The following is a 12,608-nucleotide window of genomic DNA, read 5'->3' as shown; positions in this document are numbered from 1 at the left end:
AAAAGATAGCTTTTATCAAGCCTTAATGACACAAAGACTATAATAGGATGGTTATTATAACTTTTTGTCTATCAATAATTTCAGAGAAACTTTGATGTTGAAACGGGTGGCAAGAGAAACAGTGACAAAAGCAAAAGACAACAAGCCAAGAAAAACAGAGGATTTATTAAACATGTCACTAATCTTGTGAGATCAAAGGCAGAACTTTAGAAAGAAAGCTTTTGTTGTTCCAGAATACATATGCATAGTCTTATTTATTTTGCTATGTTCATAGCTTCAGTCAATATAGTTCTTATTGAGGTTGTTATTAAAATGAATATAATGAAAATAAAACACATTATTCTGTTCCTGAACTTGTCATACATTTTTTTTTTCTGTTCCATTGATTAGTGGACCAGATCTCAACCATCATGGTGTGGCTAAAAAGAGGTTTAGATGTCCTGTTTACGTGTTTTGTGGATCTAGAGAAGGCTTTATCCCATGTCCCTTGAAGCATTTTGTAGGAGAGTGCTGTCTATATCCACCCCTTCATCACCCTTGCAAGCCATAGCCTTGAACGTGTACTAGAGAGGTTCCCAGCAGAGTCTGAAGTAACTAGGATGACAGTCACCTTCTCCAAATCTGAGAAAACAGTTCCCTGGTGGAAAAAGGTGAAATGGTCCCACTTGGTTGGGGATCAGGCTTTTCTCAAGCAAAAGATTTCAAATAACCTTCAAGTATTTCAAGTGGAGGGAACTCAGAGTGGAGCCGCTGCTTCACTGCATCCAAAAGAACTTGGCTGAGGTGATTGTCCATTGACATCCCTCTGGGAGGAGACCCCACGGCACTCCCAGAAAAGTTTGGAGGTCATATAGGTTGTCCTCTGGCCTTGGACTCCCTTGGGGTCTCAAAGAATTAGCTGGAGATTGATGTCTGGGTTTCCCTCCATTGATCCTATCTCATTTGAGCGGAAGACAATGGATGAATAATTTTGCAATCAAACACCGGGGTTATCTTTTTACATAATATTTTGCCCTAAAACTGAGGTGTAAAGTCATATGCCTTTAAATACCCAAAAACAACATTTTTAGAAAGTTCCAAAACTATGCACAACAATGCCATCCCAGTAATGCTCACACACATCATGAAGCAACCACAGATTATAGACCACTTCTTCTGTAATTACTACTGGCCAAGCCTAAGGCATAATCTTGCAATTTCCTCTGGGACACGCACAGCATGCAAATGCATATAGGCACCCAGTTCAACACAGATACCCATGTTCTTTGAGAACTTGAAACACAAAGTACTATAAAAAGTTTTTAAAGATCACAGTTATGATTAATTATTCTTAAAGGATTTTTGAAGCTCTTTCAAATTTCTTCTTTAAACGTTGACAGCATTTTATAAATTTAGTGTTTTGCTTGTACTTGACAATGACAGAGCTGTGTGTAACTGACTAATATGACCATCTGCACCAGATGAACAACATTTAAAACAATCTAGCATGTCTGATCTGTGACATCCACTACCCTTTTTTTTTATTTAATAATTGTATGCCAAGCTTTCAGCTTACTGCTTTCTGGAAATCACCTTATTGGTTCTGAAAGGTGGATGGATGGATGGATGGATGGATGGATCTGAAAATTGTTTCATGTGTTAAACTCGGTTGTCATTGGTATTTTTTTAATAATTTAACTTCAGAAATGGGAACAAAACAAAACTAGTTCAATGCTAAAACTGACCCATACAAAAGAACAAAAGAAAGCTTGAACAGTGATTAGGGCCACTTTAAAAGACAGCATGAAAACCTGGCAAAAATAAAAAAAATCCTTCTCAAAATTGAACAGGACTAAAAATGAATGCAAATGTTTATAGCTTAAAACAATTAACCAGCCTCAAGGTTATTCCCGCGACTGCAAAAAGTTACGGTTTGAAAATAACAAAACATTTGTGTCATACCACTCTTATAGTTTAAGTCTTTTCTAGAAAATGCCTAACAAAGTTTTGAATACACTGGAGGTTTATCTGGCTGTAAGGCGCAAAGGCATTCTTCATTTGCCCTTCACTTACCTGTTGCAGTGTACTGCATAACTCTCATTTCTCTTGTTAACAAGAAGAAAGTGATGTGTTTGGGAGTTAATACATGGAAATTAAAGCAGTTCTGCTCATTACTGTTGTTAAGGTAATGCTTTGTTTAGCATACATTTGGCAAGCTAACAGTCTGCACGCTAGCTAACCAAGCCAACAGTCAGGCTAATTTATTAGCTAATATTAGCTTACTATACTTTCAGTGTTGCTCTACAAAGAGAAAATAAGTAATAAAAAGAAAATGTTCTGCTTTATAGGTTTACTAAAATATTTTCTACACATAATCAGTTAGATTTATATTTAACTGACTACAGAAGAACAACAGTTAAAATGTTATTCCAGTTACACCAGCTATCACAGCAGTTACAGTCTACTTACTTAATTAAATAAGTAAGTGATCCTCAACATCAGCAGATATTGTCTACTGACAAAGGACACATCAAAACTGAAAACAACAAATTTTTTTACCAAAGAAAGTTTATGCTCACAAATGAGACCTGCAGTTGTGTCAATTGTCTCAGAGGTATCTTGTCACCGTGGCTTGAACGCTGTTGTTTTGTTGTTGGTCAGCCTTGGGTTGTTCCTTCCCTTGAAACCAGGTGGCTAGTTGTTTTATTGTCCTAAGTCAAAAAGTGTTCGGTGCCAAAAGACAATTTTTGAAAGGTGAATTCAAATCTGCCCTTTTGACAAATCTCACCTTTTTTAATTGACATGATTATCTTTGTGGAAAATAAAATTGTACACTATCTCTGTTTTTGTGGTGCCAATAAGCAGAAAATTGCATTTTAATCTGGCCTCTCTGAAAAAAATGGAAAGACAGAACAGGGTTTATTCATATTTAATTCCAGGTAGAAGAATTTTGTAGCTCTGAAATATATTTGCTCTTTGAACATGAAGAAATGAGGGATGACTCCACACTTTTGCACAGTACTTAAGATTTTACAGATAAAGGATACACAGCTATTACCACGAGTGTTCCCGCTTCAAAAACAAACACATTTTATGTGGGTTCATTTCCTCGTGGCCATGGCAACTGAACATTTGCCTTCGTCTTGTTTGGCGTCACACACCTTTCTGCACCACATTGGAACGCCTGCGCACAAATAGACTCACAGTGTAACACAAGTCAACCAGGAATTGTTTTGTCTTTCACAAGCTTGTACAAGAAACAAGTGTGAGCCAAAATATTTGATTTCTAAAAAGTTAAGTTTATGCCCAGAATTACTGAGCGAATAGGCAAGTAGTCAGGTCAATTTGAAGTTCTGCTATATTTCTACAGAGCTTTCTTGCTATCCCTTATTGCAGAACACTGCAATTGTCTAGAGTCCTGGACCCAGGACTCTGGACATTGTGCAAAAAGGACTGGTCAAAGATCCCTCTCACTGCATGTGAAGTTTTACAGGTGAAGACTTAGTGCTATTTTTAAAATGGGGCAATGCTAAGTGTGGAGAGTATTGTATATTAATAATTTTATGTGGCTGGAATCCAGCAGAACAATGTGTCAAATTACAAAGCTAGTTAACAGCATAAAAAGGCAGGCATCTTATGAAATGATTAAATTTTCCTCAAAATGTATGAATTGTTGGGCCCAGCAATCCCAACAAACAGATTAAAGAAACGACATATCCCTGCATTCACTGAAGTGGCTTAAGTTCCACTGATGTCGCTGAGGTATGAAGCCTTCGTTGAGACAGAAGTTGCTTTTTGTCCCCGACAGCTTGCAATGAAAGGCAGTACCTTTCACATGTATGCAAGTTAAGCTTGTTGGTTGTAGTGTAAGACTTTGAACCTTCAATGAAGAATCTTAGGAGAAGAAGCTTTAAGAGGTGGCTGTGTGTGTCCAGTGGTCCCAGCCCTGCAGTTAAAGAATCTGAACATAGACTCAGACCGAGAGCTGTTTGGCTAATAAATCCTGATATTCTGACATGTTAATTTTGATTAAAATCATTAGCTTTATTAAATATTATTGTTAATCAATTAATTATAATAATAATTAAAAGTTTTTGATAGCCAAACCAAATTTTTGTTGAACAACATACTTATGATATTGACATATGATAGTTCTATGTTTAATTCATATTTCCAGTATTCTTCTTAAATTAAATAATTTGTATTTGAATCTTGACGAAATGACGAAAAGAAATGACGAAAGAAAGAAAAAAAGAGATTGGATCAGGTCAAAAATTTAACATATAAAAGCAACACAATTTTGCCCTAAAGTTCCCCATTATCTAAAGCGCACAGCCTACAGACAGGTCCTCATTTGTTTTCCAGCTGTTAATGCAGGGGTAAGTCAACACACCAAGATCCTGTTTTTGTGTGTTTGAATTGTGTTAAAAAATAACACATTCAACGGGTCAAGTGCTTCTCTGTTTAACAGTTTTCTTTTAATAACAGTACACTGACAAATAGGCTATAATATGTGGCTCAGATTTATAAGCTTTGAAAGGCTTGCAAACCAGTTGTATTATCTATAAATGAGCTTTATTAGAGGATTTTTGCTTTAACATGTGTTCTAGAGTTTTTATTGGGTGTTTCATAAAACTTCAGACAAAAATAAATGTTGGTTTGATAGATGAATTAATCAGCAAGCTTCAAACGCTTTATTTGAAAGCATTTACATAATGTTGTTTTGCATGCTCTTTGTTGTATGGTGGTTTTTATATTTGGGGTAATAAATAGTCAGAACAGTGGCATGTCTTCACAGTTTTCCTCAGATCTGCAAAAGCAACATTTGAATCCTGGCATTTTGGACTGTTATCCATTTTCTGTCTTGCACAAATATATTAAGTGTGAGATATTCAAAGAATGTTTGAATGTAACAAAGAACAATTTGCCTTTAAGAGATATGCACAGCACTGACCCCTAGTGTTGGACAAAACTACTGTTAAACACATTCCTTAGAGGCGACACAGACACTCTTTTGCAAGACAGTACCTGCAAGTGATGCTTTACAGAGCAAAAAAGCAACACTTCACTGTATGTTTGTTTTTCCCACAATTAAATTTGAAAACAAACAGAAGGAAGGCTTATACCAAAATATAAATTAGGCAAGAGGTGAGTGATGCTGATACAATTAAATTTGACATTGTTCCCAAAACCACACTAAGACAAATAAACATTTCGGCATATGTCTTCTTACACACACACACACACACATGTAAAGGCAGATAAACAGTAGAGTGAGCCTCTCAAAGCCGGAGAGCTGAGAGTGATAATTATGCGTGTAAATTCCAGGGCCCCTCTCAGCCGCTCTGCTGCCGGGTGTTGAGAGCTGCATCCTACTGGCCCTGCTGGTAACTCTTACCCACATCCAATCAGCTGTCACTGCTCCCAGCCCATATTGTTCACTGCATCGCTGAAGTTTTGGCACAATTTCATATCACACCTTGTAATGCTAGAAAGAAAACAACAAAAAAAACGGTTCAGTATTTGATTAAAAGCACGGGTTTAAATCATACTGTTAGTACATTTGAATTAAAAGTGGAGAGGTTATCTTCAGATGTAGTATGGAGAGGCTTTGTTAGGTGCTCTTGTGTCCATTTTCCAAAAGCAGGGAGTCCTTTAAAAGTAAGAGTGAGTTAAAAAGTTGTATTCAAAGAAACAACCAGGGGTAATAATATGGCAGAGACAATATTGCAAATATTATGTGATAACACATTTGATATACTGACTGGCATCTACAGTCATTAACAAGTTAATTTATACAATCGTGTGATCTGGATAAACAGCATACAATAAACGGGTGAAACAAAACATCCAACACCGGAGACGTGATTGTATCACTGTTAATGGGAAATCTCGAGCAAAGGTCTTGTCAATCACTTTCCCTTTTTTCTTCATTAATCTTGAAATAGTCAGGCAGTCATTTTCTACCACTTATTCCATAGTGGAAGCTGGTGCCTATCTCCAGCAGTCTATGGGCAGGAGGCGGGGTACACCCTGGACAGGTCACCAGTCCATTGCAGGGCAACACACAGACAACCAAGCACACACTCATTCATACACCTAAGGGCAATTTAGAGTTATCAATTAACCTAACAGGCATGTCTTTGGACTGTGGGAGGAAGCCAGAGTACCCGGTGAGAACCCACGCATGCACGGGGAGAACATGCAAACTCCATGCAGAAAGACCCCCAGACAGGAATCAAACCAAGGACCTTCTTGCTGCAAGGCAACAGTGCTACCAACCGTGCAGCCTAGTCTTGAAATATGTTTTTAAACATGTATTGATTGTAGAAAACCTTTTCAAATTTGATTCTTGAATTAATTTAAGTTTTGTACCAGAGATGGTCTAATGAAATTCAGATTCAATAAAAAATGTGGAACAGTCATGTACATTTGTGTCAATATGAAACTCTACAAATGCTAACATGTGCATTCCTTGTGGCTAAATGTTAACCATTCATTGTATTGTCACAGTGCTTATAAATAATATAAATGGTATATAGCACTTTTCCAGTCATACAGACCGCTCAAAGCACTTTACACTAGAGCCACATTCACCCAATTGCACTCACTAACGCTCACACATTCATACAGCGATACGCAGATCGGTAGGCAACTTGAGGTTAAGTGCCTTGCCCATGGGCACATCAACCTATGGCAGGAGGAAGCTGGAATCAAACCCACAACCTTCTGATTGCAAGACAACTACTCTTCCTACTGAGCCACAGTCGCCTCCATATATGTATCTTTTCTGTCAAGGTGTATTTGTTTTTTTTTTACCGAGAGCCTAAAATGCTGCAATACAAACTTTTTTTTAAGAATTAAGAATTTATGGAGTCTATTCCAGTGCTTTTGTAACTGAGTGTTGTCATACAGCCTGATGAACACTTTTTATTCTCCTACTACCAACACAACTCAAAAACGACATCCTTTTTGTACTACAAAATAAGAGATTTTAAACATAGCCACAAGTTGTCAACTTTCATGTTTCAAAGGTTTTTGGACTGTGGGAGTACACAAAGAAAACCCATGCATACACAGGGAGAACATGCAAACTCCACACTGGGAGGCCCCTGGCTTAGATTCAAACTTTTCAAAGTTTTGTCCTGCTAACTCCTGACACTAACTCCAAGAGCTAACATAGTCTTCAATCTGAAAAGTTTAAATGGGTTGTAAAGGCATGACCCCATGTGGTAATTTCAATTTAAGCACTTACTATGAGACCGGTAGTGGTTGGGCATAAAGCATCCTCAGTGTATGCGCATATGTCAATATACACCTAAAATGATGAAGTGACTTAGAATGACCAAACTGACCTCTTCCGTTCGTGATCAACACGTTAAACTTTCCATGAGGTCAACATGACCACAGGCACCACAAAAATAGGTTTTATCCTCTTTTACTTTCTCCCATGGCAATTACAGCACTGTGTTTTCCCCCTCTCCTGAATGTTTTCAGCTGGTAGGCATGGTGGTGGTTTGATGTCTGAGGTGCAATGAGCCAAGACTGCTGTGAACGCATTCCTTTCCATACCTGATTGATGAATGTTAGGCATGTAGATAAAATGAGTGCCAATGAACTTTACCCAGACCCTATCACTGCTGCTGTGTGCCCCACTTAGTTGGAGGGAAAATGGTGCGTGACAAATATAAGCCTGAATCCACATCTGCATCTTAAAGCCGGACGTCTGGGATGCTGAAGAGAAGAGCACGATTTATTGAATACAGCTCATGTCTGGCTTGGCAGATGGCAATCACATAATGCAACGTTTTTAGCATCGCAGTCACAAGCAGGAATCAGCTGGTTTAGACGGAGATGTGACTATGTGGCACAAAGAAGAGGAAATGGAGAGCTCTGTGGCAAATGGCCTGGACCAACTTGGTCTATAAGAAGCTGTCAGCAAAACAGGCATATGACAAAGACAGCAGAGCAGAGCAGAGAAGGAGGGGTGGGTGGTAGTGAGGGTAATGGGGGTCCAGTTTCTGTTACATCATTTGTGGCTGACAGACAGTGTGGCAGACTTATCTGTCTTTGGTCTCTGGAGGCATTTGTCTGGACAAGCAGTGAGTCAGACTTTCTGTTTGCCTCAATGCTAGCCCTTCCCTTTTATTCACCATTCAATGACCCCATGAAGGCTCTAAGCAGGAGAGCTCCCACCTGTGGGTTGGCATGTAATGCCAGTAATGTGCTATTCCCACACCTTAAGGTGGAACCAAGAAAGTAAATTTAGCCTTTTCAGCTAATCTCTCCTGGGCAGACTTAGGTCAATTCACCATAAAATTACAATTCATCTCATTGCTTATCCCTTCAAAGGAGCCATATTTTTAAGATCTCTTCTTTCTTGTGATCCCACACATTTGACTGCTTAATTCAAAGTCAAAGACATATAGTGTTTGATGTTTTTTTAGTATTTTTATGGTAATAGAGAGCACATCCAAATATTTTTTAGATTTTTAGATGACTGACTCAGCAATCAGCAAATCATCTACACAATTTTGGCAAAGCTACATGGGGGATTCATGCAAATTCCAACCGCTAATTTCCAAACTCCTGGATATCAGTATCTGCATCATAAGCTCCAAGATAAATTTGTGCTTTTTGGTAATTCGCGTGAAAGCAAATTCTTCCAGCAGTGTGCATTTTGTCTGTCTTCCTGTTTTTTGTTTCTCCATAGTTGAGTATTTAAATCAAACTGTTTAAAACAAATAGCCCAAATAAAATAAACAGATGATAATAAATAAGCCTCACAAAGACCAACACTATTTGTTTGATGTGTGTGTGTGTTAGTGAGCAAAATTCATCCTCTAAACTGACAATGATGACTCCAAATAGTGCAGAGCCATTTCTTCTTCCTGGTTTGTACAATGATCAGGACACAGTGATGGAATCTAAAAAAATATGTGAATATATTTTATTAATGCTTTTCCTTAAAAATATATTGTTTTTATTTTTCAGCATATGATATAACACAGTTGTTGTCATTCTTATTAATTATGGATGTCCCAATCTCGGCGCAATTTGCATGGCAATTTTTTTAACGAAGCCCAAGTTTTATGTGCACATTTGCAAAACTGTCTTATAGACATTGCAAGGTATTTTTGTGGATTTAAAGAAAACTGATTCTCCTTAAGAATCTGTGTTTTTCCCCTTGTTCAATAACATTTAGACGAAAAGAGAAAATGTTTTTGCTGCTTCCGTTCCCTATCTTTCTGTTACGTCGAGAAACATCCATCTGATTCGCTGTCAAGAAATATGGATACTGGAACAACTTTGGTGAATTACTTTATATATTCTATTCTACTGTAAAAAATCCTTATTGGGACATCTCTAGTATTGATGCATGTTTAATATGGTAACTTTGCCAACCCTTAAAATTTTCTTTTTGTTATTATACAGTTGCACAGTTGTTCATGTGCACCCCCAGAAATCTCCAGGATTCACAAACAAAGCTTTGTAACTGATTTAAATGTTTTTGGTTTTCTTGACTGGCTCTGATAATGTCATGTTAGTAAGTGCCATCAAAACCGTACTTTACCGGCCTTACGTATTTACTATGACATCATATAATTAGGAGAGCTGGTTCCCCTGTTCCCTGTTATCGTGGGATTTGCTGTTTTGTGTTGCCACAAAGTACCACACAAACAAGAGTGAAACCATGATTACATACACCCAAATAAAAGAAAACTCTATTATAAAAATGGCAATGTAAAACAATAATGTGGGACTGAATAAAAAAATGACTGTTTTAGTATGGAATAAAGGACGTATTTGAAGCAAGTCACTGGTCTCCCTCCTCTTCTTGCCTCCTACAACTACTTGGCAAAGGCTTCTGTGACCCACCCATGAGCAAGTTCAACATCAACCAATAAAGACAACATCCTCAACTGGTCAGGAAGCCCCATCAGTGGGACACAAACTCAGATTAGATGCTCATCCCCACTGAAAAGAGCCCCTGGCACTTTGCCTTGGCCTCCAAATCTAAACCAGCAGTGCTCATATGTGAATGACAGAGCTTGGGTCACATTCTATTCTAGCTCTTTTCTACCATTGCTTTGTAACTCATCCTCCCAAAGGTTATGTTTCATTTTTGTTTCTTTTCTTCATCTAAAATTGACTCTTCTTTATAGACAATCTTTTAACAGATCTTGAGCAATTAAGATTAACAGACATATAGGAATACCAACAATAGTACTGGATTTATGCTGGAGGGATGAGATTAGTAGAGCCAAACTGATTACAAATGCTAATCACCACAATGAGACTTAAGTAAGTCAGAAAGTTGCTGCATTACCCTTTAGTAAATGTCTGGGAAACAACACTTGGCTTGTCTTTGTGGTTTTACTTATCGCTTAAAGGGAGAATGAAGCCTACAAGCTGCTTGGGCAGCAATGTCTTCCTGCCAACAAGACGTAGAGTGAGAAAGTAAACTAAGGCATGGGAGTAGGAGATTAACAGATAAAGTTTACAGAAAGGCAATGTAATCACTGCTGTTCACTGAGGTTCGGGGGCAACCACATACACTCATTTTCGCAGAAAGAATAGCCCAGCAAGCAGATCATGCAACACAGCTAAATAAATCCCTGGGAAAGATGTCACTGAACTTTGACATAATGCTTTGGGAAGGCTGCAAGAAGGGAAATCTTAAAGCACAATCTGACAGATTTATTGGGATTAATCTTGTTTGAGTTATGGGTTGAAATCTCTGGAGGAGTATCATCAACTCAAGTTCTGCAGTACAGTTGGTATTGCTTCATCTCATGCAAAACCTTCTCGTTCTGACTGGATATTAGAAGCCTTTGTGACATTCATAGTTTAATCTTGCTAATTGCACAGACACAAAAAATAGCAGAGACAGTCAGTAAAGTGCTGAAAGGACTGTTTGGGAGCTGACGGGACAGTCAATCAGACATAAAACAGAGCTCTGACAAAAAACAGGAATATTTTGGATGTTTATAGGGAGCAAATACCTATAGTAAGTAATAGGATCCATACGATGGTTTATTACATCATTTTGAAATTTGCTGATCCTCAAAGCGGTTCATGTATGAATCATTGGTTTAAGACATAGAAAAGTATACAAAAGATCTTGGAAGGGAATCGAGTCATTCACAGAAAAGCTTATCTGAGATGCTGAAACTTGTGCCAGTTCACACTAAAACACAAGAAAATACTCAAAGAATGAGTTAGCCTCCAGGAAAGGCCCAGTGGAGATACCTGCTAATCTGAGCGTGAAGCGGAAACCCAAACTGAAGGTGACCACAGGGCAGGCCATCAGAACACAGTGGCCAAATACATTATATACAAAACCGCAAAACGCATGAGGAGCCAGAAGAAAAACTAAAAACAGAGCAGCTGTAACCTACTGTTGAAATACCTTACTGTTGAAATACCTTACCACTCAAAGAATTGAGTAATGAATTGGGGAGACACTTACTTAAAGGAGATATATATATATATATATATATATATATATATATATATATATATATATATATATATATATATATATATATATATATATATATATATATATATACAGGTCCTTCTCAAAATATTAGCATATTGTGATAAAATTAATTATTTTCCATAATGTAATGATGAAAATTTAACATTCATATATTTTAGATTCATTGCACACTAACTGAAATATTTCAGGTCTTTTATTGTCTTAAAACGGATGATTTTGGCATACAGCTCATGAAAACCCAAAATTCCTATCTCACAAAATTAGCATATCATTAAAAGGGTCTCTAAACGAGCTATGAACCTAATCATCTGAATCAACGAGTTAACTCTAAACACCTGCAAAAGATTCCTGAGGCCTTTAAAACTCCCAGCCTGGTTCATCACTCAAAACCCCAATCATGGGTAAGACTGCCGACCTGACTGCTGTCCAGAAGGCCACTATTGACACCCTCAAGCAAGAGGGTAAGACACAGAAAGAAATTTCTGAACGAATAGGCTGTTCCCAGAGTGCTGTATCAAGGCACCTCAGTGCCTTGATACAGCACTCTGGGAAGGAAAAAGTGGGAAGGAAAAAGTGTGGCAGAAAACGCTGCACAACGAGAAGAGGTGACCGGACCCTGAGGAAGATTGTGGAGAAGGGCCGATTCCAGACCTCGGGGGACCTGCGGAAGCAGTGGACTGAGTCTGGAGTAGAAACATCCAGAGCCACCGTGCACAGGCGTGTGCAGGAAATGGGCTACAGGTGCCGCATTCCCCAGGTCAAGCCACTTTTGAACCAGAAACAGCGGCAGAAGCGCCTGACCTGGGCTACAGAGAAGCAGCACTGGACTGTTGCTCAGTGGTCCAAAGTACTTGTTTTGGATGAAAGCAAATTCTGCATGTCATTCAGAAATCAAGGTGCCAGAGTCTGGAGGAAGACTGGGGAGAAGGAAATGCCAAAATGCCAGAAGTCCAGTGTCAAGTACCCACAGTCAGTGATGGTCTGGGGTGCCGTGTCAGCTGCTGGTGTTGGTCCACTGTGTTTTATCAAGGGCAGGGTCAATGCAGCTAGCTATCAGGAGATTTTGGAGCACTTCATGCTTCCATCTGCTGAAAAGCTTTATGGAGATGAAGATTTCATTTTT

At 38.4% G+C, this 12,608-nt stretch overlaps 1 long non-coding RNA gene across 1 annotated transcript; it reads right to left on the bottom strand.

Annotated features, from left to right (window-relative positions):
* Positions 1-2,892: 2,892 nt before the first annotated feature.
* Positions 2,893-5,467, bottom strand: LOC124859240. The gene is made up of 2 exons (XR_007036041.1): positions 5,378-5,467; positions 2,893-3,163 (listed from the first exon to the last, which is right to left on the bottom strand). It is a non-coding gene; the product is annotated as an uncharacterized LOC124859240 (long non-coding RNA).
* Between the last annotated feature and the right edge of the window lie 7,141 nt (positions 5,468-12,608).

The sequence above is a fragment of the Girardinichthys multiradiatus genome, chromosome 2 (genome assembly GCF_021462225.1).
Source record: "Girardinichthys multiradiatus isolate DD_20200921_A chromosome 2, DD_fGirMul_XY1, whole genome shotgun sequence".
In the NCBI taxonomy this organism is placed as follows: domain Eukaryota; kingdom Metazoa; phylum Chordata; class Actinopteri; order Cyprinodontiformes; family Goodeidae; genus Girardinichthys; species Girardinichthys multiradiatus.
This window is presented reverse-complemented; position numbering and strand designations above follow the sequence as displayed.